Consider the following 12,336-nt stretch of genomic DNA (forward strand, 5'->3'; position numbering starts at 1 on the left):
CTTTCTAGTACATCTACTATTTCTACATTTCTACATGAAATAACTATTAAAATATACATAGACCCACACTCAGCATGGAGCCTGATGCCGGCTTGATCCCATGACCCTGGGATCACGACCTGAGCCCAAATCAAGAGTCAGACGCTTGACCCACTGAGCCACCCAGGCACGCCCCTATTTTTAACCTTTTGAGGAACCTCCATACTGTTTTCCAGAGCAGCTGCACCAGTTTGCATTCCCATTAGCAGTGCAAGAGGGTTCCCGTTTCTCCACATCCTCACCAATACCTATTGTTTTTTGTGTTGTTGATTTTAGCCATTCTGACAGGTGTAGATGATATCTCATTGTAGTCTTGATTTGTATTTCCCAAATGATCAGTGATGTTGAGCATCTTTTCATGTATCTTTGGGCCATCTGGATGTCTTTATAATTAGGAATATGACATTATGAATTTCTATTAGCACTCAAAATACATAATCATTCTTAATGAAGAAACAACTGGAAATAGTTCACAAGAAAAAAAAAACAGTAATAGTGTTAATGGACTGTCTGCATTATATATGTCATTATAATAACAGGTTATAAAAACCTATGTTGTATTATCTACAGCTTTTCTGATTCCAACAGATTTGCATTTTTTTCCCTTAAAACTTAAAAGGGTTTCCGATTTCTCATTTTTTTTTAACTCTCTTATACACACATTCTCTAAGAAAAGACTGTAGATGTAGGGACAAAAGATAGTCTCCTTCATAATTGTTCCACCTTGCTGTCATTTCAGAGTAAAAGCCTCAAACAGTCAGTGGTTCTGATACTGAATCAAAGTGTGAAAATCAACTGAATAAAAAATTTTCATGTTTCATTAAAAGAAAAATAGAGAGTATGTCCTCCGCTTAAACAATGGTTTTACGATATTAGGACATCTTGTAAATACATGCATATGATCCTGTAGATATGCTACAACTTTTAGGGTTTTCATTTATAAAAAGTTCTGTAAGTATTAGCCTGAGGGCAGGGATTCCTCTTACTCAGCTGTTTCTTATAATAGTTCTTGGTACCCAGAGAGTGCTTAACGCGTGTAGAAAATGGAAGTTGCGCAGAGAAATATGTTGGTAGCTAGCAATTCACTGTGTGATTACCAGTAATCTAGGAGGACTTACAATAGAACTGCAGGGGAAAAGGAGAGAATGGCATTCTATGTTAGTAACTGGGGTGAGTGATAAACTTATGTACAGAGAAATAGAAATATTGTTGAATGAGATGAAAAAGGACTAGACTTGGGGAAACTAAACATACTCTTTAAAAAACAAAATAAATACACTGAGAAACAGCAATTAAATCAGTTTAATCTCTGCCTAAACATGATCTATTTTTAATTTCCCATTAAAATGTAGCTATTTTAACCCTATCATATCATATTACATAGCTCCTGTTTTGCTACAATCATATATTAATATATAAAATGGTAATCTGAGTATTTTCACGAATATATGTTCCAATAACATTATGTACTTCTATAAACTGTAAAAAAAAATTCCTTAATATGGATCACATCTAATTTACCCTAAAAACTTCAGGGTTAGACCTTGGTTAGATAGAAGACTTTATGGTGTCATTTGGAGATTTTTATTTTGGTGTATTACAAAATTTATTATGATAGACGTGTTTATTATGGTTGAGGGATGAAAACACAATCTAATTAGGAAGTTATTATTTACCATAGGAATTACTCTTTTCTTTTCTCCCTTTATTCCCCCTTCCGTTTTAGTTTTCTTTGCAGACTCTAACCAATGGACAGATCTCTGTTTAAAAAATGTATTTTTCTTCTTTATTATGAAGTGTTTTCTTACCCAAGAAAACATGCAATAGTTCTAAGTAAGCAATTATAACAGCAATTGCTGGCTCAGCTTCCTCAGTTACATTAGAGGGGCGCCTGGGTGCCTCAGTCGGTTAAGCCTCCGACTTCGGCTCAGGTCATGATTTCACAGTTCGTGAGTTCGAGCCCTGCATGGAGCTCTGTGCTGACAGCTTAGAGCCTGGAGCCTGCCTCGAATTCTGTGCCTCCCTCTCTGCTCCTCCCCGGCTCATGTTCTGTCTCTCTCTCTCCTTCAAAAATAAATAAAACCATTAAAAAAAAAAAAGTATATTAGAGAAAGTTTTACTTTGCTATTATCCCTGGAACATTCTAGACTAAAATACTAGTAACATCTATTGATAACCATGATCCTTGTGAGAATGAAGAGTTTGGGAATTTGTGAGTGGATTAAGGCAGTATTGCTAAGTGGGGCTAGAGTACATTTTTACAAAATCAAAATGGCAAAATTAATCAAAATGATAATAATTTTAGTAAAGATCTACAAATCTTCATGACATGGCTACATTCTTCTTACGTTCTACAGTCTCTGCTGTATCACTACGAAATGACTTCTGCATTGCACAACAAGTTGGACCTGTTAATTGTTTGCCATTGTTTTTCTGCATCATGCTACCATGTTCCTAGCTCCAGCCAGTCTTTTCAATTGCTTTCTACAAGTTGCTCTCATTCAGGAATTAGAAATGAAGAAGGAAGGAAGTAAAAATAGTTTCAGCTTGGAAAAAAAACATGGAAAATAAGTTCACAGTTTAAGATTCATTAGCACACAATTATCTCAAGGTCTTTCAAAGGCAATTTCACTAGAATTTGGGCACTGATTGGCTGATCAGAGTTATAACTATAAAGGGATGTGATTTTTCTCCCTGTTTTTATTTATAGGAAATCGATAGCAATAACATCACAGGAAGGGCAGTCATTAGTTTTCTTATGGCAAGCGGCATTATCCCACTACTTTAATAATTTCTCTTCAATCAAAATATTTAATATGACTACTATAAACACAAGAAGGCGATTGATCAAAGGTATCCTATGCCTTGTTGGTTCCACTGAGCCCTATAAGCCCAAATTCTCTAATGTGAATTGTTAGTATAACTAGATTTCTTTCCCTTTAATTCACCCCAAAATGTAATGTTTTATGGTAATCTATGTGTTGTTATTCTTTCCTGCCTTCAGAACTCATTATTTTCACTTGACTTACAAGATTGCTTTCTCATCTTGTAAAACATTGGTATAATTTGTTCATTTATTCTTGAATGTGTTTAGAAAACGTATTTTATAAAACAGCCATTCTAGGATACTAAGCAATTTAAGTGGCAGTCAGCCCTTTGATATCAGCCTTGGCATTGGCTAGCTTTTACAGTCACTAGGCATATTAAAGTTCACTAAATTATAAGTGGGTCATAAGACAATGTATAAACTGAAAACACAATTCTGTACTGGCTAGAACTTAAATTCCATTGTATGCTAAACAGAAAAAGCAGTGTGGATCCCAAAGGGACAGTTCTATCTGCTGTCACCTATTTCCACACATATTCATGTTAGGATTTTATAAATGTATAAATGGGTTAGTTCTCTTTGATACTGAAACCCTGGCATCTTATTTATTAGCAATTAAATGAGCAAAAGAGATTATTTGGACTTACAGGAATTTAGACAAATTTATAAACATATTGAAGAGACACATTTTTGATGGGTCTCTTATGCTCTCAGCTTATATTAAATCCAAAACCAGTTTTAATTTAGTAAATCATCAAGCAAATTACTAAAAACTACACTTCTAATAAATAAAACATTTACATTATACTTACATCAATATATAAATTAGTATTACTAACGAATTGCAATTAGTTTTAAACTATGTATCTTTATTTTAATTTTAATTAATTAACTTGTTTATTTATTTTTTTTTTACTGTTTATTTATTTTTGAGAGAGAGAGAGAGCACGCAAGCGGGGCAGGGGCAGAGAAAGGGGGGTGGAAGATCCAAAGTGCGCTCTGCGCTGACAGCAGTAAGCCCAATGGGGGGCTCGAACTCTTGAACTGCGAAATTATGACCTGAGCCCAAGTCAGGTGCTCAACCGACTGAGACACCCAGGTGCCCCTGCATGTTTATTTTTGAATCAAAATTTATACAGTACCACATGTATAGTGGTATACAGTTAAAAGTGCACAACTTATGTGATGATCCAAAGTGCTACAGGAAATTGAAAGATTGGGGCGCCTGGGTGGCTCAGCTGGTTGAGCATCCAACTTCTGCTCAGGTCATGATCTCACGGTTCGTGGGTTCGAGCCCTGCATCGGGCTCTGTGCTGACAGCTCGGAGCCTGGAGCCTGTTTCAAATTCTGTGTCTCCCTCTCTCTCTCTGCCCCTCCCCCACTCGCACTCTGTCTCCCTCTGTTTCAAAACTAAATAAACATTTTAAAAAATTAAAAAAAAAAAAAGGAAACTGAAAGATTGATTAGAGCAGGGGGTGGGAGGTAGGGGTGGGAGCAAGGTGAAGGAGCTTTGATTTTCACTTGCCTCATTTCTTAAATCACATAGTGACATAAACAATTCTTACCCGAAAATGGTCTTTTAAAGGGTAAAAAACATACTTAAATCTTCTTACTAATATTATTGGGAAAACATTTTAAAGACCCTCTTCCTAGATAACATTTTGTAATTTATATTTAGTTGATATGTGAAATATAGAACATTTTAATGACTCTTCGCCATATGTAAGCAACTTAGTGTGACGAAGCTTAAAAACTGCTTTTTTTTTTTTTCATGGAAGCAAAGGAGTGGTAGATGTAATTTCATCAAAATGTACAGACATCACTAGGTAAGAAATCGTGCATGTACAGACTCCGGCTAAGGAAAGGGCATATGTCATCCTCACTTTACCTCATCAGTACACTCTCGTCTTTCAGCCACTTTCACTGCTTTCCTAGAAAAATACTGGCTGCTCAGTTAAGTGAGATTGTGCATTCTACTACATTTTTAGTGATGTGGCATATTTAGGTATTTTATGGTTCCATTCCTTAAAATTCTCGCATAACATTATAAAGCCAGCTAACATCAACTAAACTGTTTTGTTTTGTTAAGAGCCATCACTTTTGCAAATGCTTTATATGAATTCACTCATACAGAATCCTCATAACTATCTGACAAGGGAGGAAATATCATTATTTACATTAGAAAAAGGGGACATGAAGCACAGAAATCTTTTTATCTGCCATCTACAGTTGCTCAGCTCTTGCCCAACTCAAGGAGTCAGGCTCCACAGACTCTGCACTTTTAACCACTATCCCAAAGGTCACCAATGATGTCCACACGTGAAAAAAACCAAAAAACCAAAAAAACAAAGCTGACCTGTGATAGAGCAGGATAAACGATTTTCCTAGCATTCTCAAAAGCAATCAATGTCTTCTTAATTAATTCTGGAAAAATTGTTAATAAAGAATTAACCTAATGATTTCTTTTCATAAATGACGAATATTGCACTTACTAGAGCTAAGTTAACACTTGGAAAAACTTGGTTCATCATTTCATTACTTCTTCTGCTAATTTCATTAAGCTTAATTTGATTAAAATGTTATTTGCTATTTTACTACTAAAGCTAAATTTTATTTATTCTTGATGTACTAAATGCTCCATGACAATAATCAACTAAAACAAAATAACCTGAGAACAGATTAAAAAAAGGCAAACATCACCTTCAGACAGGTTAATGTATTAATCTGCTAAATGTGCATTATGTTCTATGTTGGGAGCCTGTAAGCAAATGACAGCAGAAGCAACCAAAGCTGTCACGAGCATTTACTGTATTATCAGATACTATTCTTATTAACCTACATGGACTGTCTCATTCATTCTCGGTACAACGGTATAGTAATATTAACCATGTTTTACAAATCGTAACTGGGTGATGAAAATAAGTAAATTGCCTCCTATGTCATACAGGTAGCAGATGGAGTACCTGGGATACAAACACAGTCAGTTTAACTCCAGAGCCTCCAAAGCAGATTGTTCAAGAATTTCTTACTCCGTATTTCCCAGAGTGTAAGGCAAAGTGGTAGTTCCCATGATAAATACAAGTGAGTAACTATGTGCTCTTGAGATTCAAAGCTGGAAAGATTAAAATCAATCAGTAGAGTGGTATGGTTAAATGAAAAAGAGAGTAAATCTGAGGACAACCAACTATTCGATTAGAGTATGCTAGTGTTTAACACTGGAGAAGTCATTTAGGATCAGAAGATAAAGGACTTGACAGGCAGCAAAATCTGGATTCAATTCACTTGTAAATTGAGAGATATAAATTATTTTTGAATGGGAAACTATTGTGATACCAGTAGAGCTGTTATCAGGGAGCCATCTGACAATGGTATCTAAAAAGGAAAAGTATATATGGCTTAATGTTGTTAGGTAATCTAACAAAATTAAGTGTAAACAATAATCTATTGAGTGAAACAATTTTTAATCATCAAAAACTACATGCAGAATTTTTTTTTTGTCCTAAGTTTGAGGATTTCCATTCTTGGCATGTTTTTGTGATTTGGTATTTGTAAAAATAAACAGCACACCTATTCTCATGAGTCAACATTTCTCCTTAATTCAGGATTCATTTTATTGGGCATGTGAAGATGACACCTCATGAGACAGAGTATATAAATGAGCAAACATTTCACCTACATGAAAAGACAGTTACTTTATAACTTTTTACTGTTTTGATATTTTTTGAGACATTATAAATTAAAACCTTCCAGTCTGAAAGCTCCTGAAATCTACCACTATGGAAGTATTTGTGTCAACCAGACATCTAATAATATGGCAACTTGCTCTTCCCACTAAGAGTGATTAGAAGGTAACAAGTGTTTTGTGTTTTTTTTTTCCCCCAAAACTATCCATGCCATTAAAATTCAATGGCATCACTTGCTGTCATTCAGCTTTATCTGGCTAAAATCCTTTAATTCGCTAGCCCCTGCTGTTGGGGAGCTCTAGGCTCATCACACTTAACCTCTGCCTAGGCTTCTCAGAAAAGAATTTGTTTCAGTCCATTCATAGTTTCAATAGTTGAGCAAGCCACACGCAACTGCACACTGGTCTTTTACCCTGAGCACACTAATCTGATTGTTTTTCCACTCTACAAACTCTGGGTCAACAATCAAGCTGCCGCCAGAAACTAATTAATTTGCAAACAGGCTTCTGTTTTCACAGAGGGAAAGCTTTTGAGAGCCATGTCAGAGAGGCCGGTCACACCATGGTTACACGCATTGTCATGGCATCCACTTCTTTGGGTAAATCTCTTGCTTGATGTCACTGCACACATGAACCCAGATTACCCAGTCAGCAGTAAATCCCTATTGAGGCCCACTGAGCTCTGAATGTAGTGAGGCTAGAAGAGGAAATTGGTATAGACAGGCTCTGTATTCATTAAACTGATGGTAAGACTAGAGAGAATAATGTTAAAAACCAAGAAGGAAAAAGGGGGCGGCTTCAATTTAAAGAATTTTCCAAGATATTGTCTCATTTTTCTACATTTCCATCGATTTTAATTTAAAAAGTGGGATTCCCTTAAATAAATGTAATGATATTTTGAAATGTTACTTTTCTACTCTCATAATTCACTGACACATTTTGAAATAAGTGGTTCAAAGTGTGTGTCTAATATGCCATACTGGAGAGTTGTACCAGTTAAAAGTGATTATGTACCAGTAAAAGTGATTATGAAATAGAAAATAGGTCCTCAGAAAGGAAGACCAAGTAAAATTATATTTTGGTAACTTTTTGCTCCTTATGAAAAGAGAAACCATATTTAGTGAGTTTCTTAAATTTATCATCATTTGCAGAGATGCAAATAATTTCATGCTGTGTATGCATTTTTTAAAAAGATTATACTTCTGGGGGGGAATGCATTATTTATCAGGCTTAACATTTTTCTAGGTAATAGATTCAGGAGACAAAACCTCAGGTGACCACTATGTTGTGTTTAGGTACAGACTGTTTTTAAATATTACGTACCTTTGCTTCAGCATAATTTCAGCAGAAATAATCAAAAAATACTATAATTTTTATTTGTGACTCTTTACATTGATACCTCAGAATGTTTAATGAATAAGAATATAATTCGTGGGAGATGTAATTCAAAAGTTAAAAAAAGACCGTATCCCTGTTGCTTTTTTATAGGCTATGAAAAAGAAGAGGACATTTGTGGTCGCTGTTGTTGTTTTAACTGAACGGTCACTCAACTTCTATGATACTCATCTGTCCATATAACCATTAAATAAGGCATCCAGAGGGCTTTTTCCTCCAAGGTCAGCAAAATAATACTGACTTATGTAAGCCAGGAAATAATTCAGAATGGCATCGTTAAGAAGTCTGACATTATACAGAGCCAGATAATTCATTTTATTATTTAAAAAAAATCCAATTGGATACTCTGACAATTTATGCCTTTGAAGATGGCAGAATTAAAACAGAGCATGGAAAGAGTTGTACAAGCGATTTGAGATTAGGTATCTGGTACTATGTAATATTAATTTGTGCTCTCATGGTTTATTTGCGGTCACATTTCTTGGTTCTATTTTCAGAAAAATGTCTAGTGGAGAAACTTGAATGTTTCAGAAAACATGGAAACTCCTAGTGCACGACCGCAGAGGACAGCCACCCCGGTAGCAGTGGCACAAGTGAAAGGAGGTGGAACGATGACGTGCACACCATTTCAATCACAGAAAAGAGCAAGGGGGATGGTCTAGCCACGGGCATGATCCTGTGAAGAAATTCCACTACAAGAAAACAGGTCTTCCTGACATTGAGTGGGAAGGCCTCACACTCTGGGCACTGTAAATAGGCCAGTTTGTGCTCACCGGGCCTTCGCTCTCTCAGGGAGGCATGTGGTTTCGTATATTAAACCTGACTTGGACTGCCCTTTCACCCTGACTCAAATATAATCACTCACAGAATGGGTGTGAGGAAGCTTCCTAAGCGTGCTCCAGCCAATGGAAGTGAAGTACAGGATACTGAGAAAAATCACATTTATTAAGTGCTTACTATATGTCGATTGTTTGCCTAGAACTTTTTTACACATTATCACGTTGCCAGTTTTTCACTACTGTAAGAGGCAATCCCATTAAAAGTAAAGGCAAGGTGAAGCTTACTGTAAAGACGGTAGTCTTTCCCCCATTTCATATTACGTCCCACCATCAGTCCTAGACATGAACAATACTGGAAACAGTGTCCATCAAAAAGAAAAGTAAAAGTGGGTTAGCGACTATCTGCTCTAATGAATGGTTAACACATATAAGTAGGTAGCAGTATTTACATACCAAATGGTTAAGAAATCATGACTGCAACAGCACCATAGACTTAGTTTTCTGACTATGAATATATAGAGAACTGTACCTAATTTTCACACTCTTAGTTAAGTTGAAATTGGAAGTGAAGTTTAAATGAAGTTAAAATGACATAAGATGGAGAGAATTTATAATGTACAAGAAACAAAACGGTGAATTTGGGCACATCGTGTCAAACTCAAACCAGTACATTTTTTGAAATCACAAGTTGTTCTAATACCTAGTAACCTTAAACTAGGGGCTAATTTAAAAAATCATATTTAAAGCACAGGTATGTAAAAATCAACAGATTCCTCCTCTTATGTTTCTGCATCAAAAATTGTTACTCATCCCAGGGCACCTGAGTGGCTCAGTCAGTTAAGTGTCTGACTTCGGCTCAGGTCACCATCTCACGGTTCGTGAGTTCGAGCCCCGCATCAGGCTCTGTGCTGACAGCTCAGAACCTGGAGCTTGCTTCAGATTCTGTGTCTCCTCTGTCTTCCCCTCGGCCGCTTGCACTCTATCTCTTGCATGGTCTCAAATATAAACATTAATAAAAATTTTTTTAAATAAACAAAATTGTTACTCATTCCTAATTTTTCCTATTAAAAGGAAACTAAATTTAAACCTTGATTGATATTATAATAAAAAGGTAAATTTTAGTTGTTATCAAAATACTGGAATTCTATTTAAAAAATACCAAGATATTTTAAGATCTAATTCTAGGCAACCATTTTCGTTTATTATTTGTCTTCAGCAGGAATAAAAATTAAAAGTCACCTAAAATAGGGCAACTGGTGCATCCGAAATAATTGAATAGGTCTGAATTGATTTGAGAAAAGAAAAGTAAATCTTTTTCTTTGAGTAAAAGAAAAACAAAATTAATTTTAATAGGCCCAAAGACATTCCAAAAAGTACCTTGCTAGTATTTTTTACTTCTGTCAGCACAAATGATTGTGTAGTCTATGCTGATGCCTTAGACTCATTTATTTTATGCATGAATATGTAAACATTATGTTTCCAATTTTATTCTGGAATGGCATTTAATTTCATGAGGCCTGTGATTCACACAATCCCTTGGTTCTATCTCAAATGTGTCCGTACCCTCCATCTTGCAGCAGTTCTGGTTTCTGCACCCTGTCAAATGTAACCTTTGTGCTAATTTGGTAAAATCAGTTCTCACGTTTAGTGCTGAGAGACTGATAACTGAATTCTCAAATGAACTACACATTTGCAAGATGAAGTACAGAGCTGTGGACAATGACTGCTTTCCCACAGTGTAAATTCTTCAGATTCAGCTGTCAACATGTAAGTGTGCAACACAAAAGCAGCTTTAACTTGATGACTTTTTTCCTCCAAGGCCATAAAAATGAAATGGATACTATAGTCTCCCTTATGTTATTCCATCTTCTTGGATTTTCTTTCGCATCGACAGTGAAAGCCTGTATGCCCTTTAGAGTTCTTAGTAGATCAAAGTCTCCTTGCTGAACAAAAAACAAACATTTTTCCCTCCTACGTAACTATTTCGGTTTGAGAACAGAGCAGATAGCAATGTTGAAAGAGGTTTTTTTCCCACCATTTTGCCTCCATACAAAGGCCAGGCTTAATAATTGACAGTGGATATTTCAAAAGTGCTCCCTGAGATTTTTAGAGTTTGGTTCTTTTATAGTTTTATACAGATAGTATTATGGTGATTTCAGCATCTTTTCCTTTCCTTGGTGAGGCCGCTAATTTCTCATAAGGTCACCCACTATTCCTCCTATGACCGCCCCCCCCGCCAGGATGGATATTTGACTATATGTCCAAACCCTTTTGAACACCACAGTGTTTGCGCTCAATTATGAATGATTTGAGGCATCATCTGCATTGAAGAGAACAAACAACGGGGAAGTGCTGTCAAACTTACTAAAAACTTGAGAGAGCAGGGAACAAGGGAAACTAAGAGAAAGGGCTACTTAACAATAAGAAATGCTGCAAGAGATATTGTCCAAATGGAGAGACTGGTTTAAATAAAGTGTACAGAAAGTTACCAGTTATCACCAACTGCTTTTGGAGAAGCAGTTTCATGGACTCAAACTCAGGTTTAAAGTCGGCTAAAGGCAGCATAAACTTCCCTAAATGGACTTAGATGCATAGGGACTTCATATCATACCATGATTAAAGGAAGGGTTTGGATAGAACAGACAAGTCTTCCGTTGAGGGGAGAAAATCATGGAAGGAGAGATAAAGACCGCGAAAGAAATGTACATTGGGTAAAACTATGAAAAAAATATCAATACAATTAAGTGGTAAGGCAGCGTGGTCAAACATGGAAGAGGCACACCACTCATTAATACATAAAAAAAAAAATAATAGGATGATCAGAAATGTTGTTGTAGGAGGGCAGAGATGCTGAGCTAATGGGAGGTGTGTTTTACGTTTTCAGTAGTCACTTTAAAATAAGAGACATTTCAGGACAAAGATTATTATACACAACTCACGGTCTCTGGAAGTTTCAATGAAGCTCAACAGCAGAACTGTGATTTTTCTCTAACAAACCAATGAAAGAGAGAGGTGATAAAAGGAATTTTGGGTTCCAGGAAGGGCAGGAAAAACAAGTGTGATAGAAGTTTGAAGAATGAGAATATTCAAGCATCTTAATGAGAACTTAGACGGTAACCCATGAGCTCCATTCTTGTTAATGAGGCAAAATAAAACGAGGAAAATTGTATTTATTTATTTTAGGCATATAAATTTCATACATTTTCTCCTACACTAAATTTATTTACATACTAAGAAGAGAAAGAGAGTAAAAAAAAAGTATCTACTTGATCAAGTTGAAGCCAGTGCCTGAAGTTCAGGAAACTGGGTTCTTGTTACAAATCTTGTACTACTAGATTAGATAGAATCTTAGATAAAATATTAGTCTTAATTTCTTCACCTATAAAAACTGAGAGAGAATTTAAGGAAGATGAAAAGAGAATAAAATGAAATAATATAAAGTCCTGGGGCGCCTGGGTGGTTCAGTTGGTTGGGTGGCTGACTTCGGCTCAGGTCACGATCTTGCGGTCTGTGAGTTCAAGCCCTGCATCGGGCTCCATGCTGACAGCTTGGAGCCTGGAGCCTGCTTCAAATTCTGTGTCTCCCTCTCTCTCTGCCCCTTCCCCATCTGTACT

The 12,336-nt window shown here is 36.1% G+C and overlaps 1 protein-coding gene across 4 annotated transcripts in view; it reads right to left on the reverse strand.

Moving 5' to 3' along the window:
* SEMA3A (semaphorin 3A) overlaps positions 1–12,336 on the reverse strand; it is a 467,148-nt gene that overhangs the window by 69,618 nt on the left and 385,194 nt on the right. The window lies entirely within an intron of this gene.

Source organism: Leopardus geoffroyi, chromosome A2 (genome assembly GCF_018350155.1).
Source record: "Leopardus geoffroyi isolate Oge1 chromosome A2, O.geoffroyi_Oge1_pat1.0, whole genome shotgun sequence".
Lineage (NCBI taxonomy): Eukaryota > Metazoa > Chordata > Mammalia > Carnivora > Felidae > Leopardus > Leopardus geoffroyi.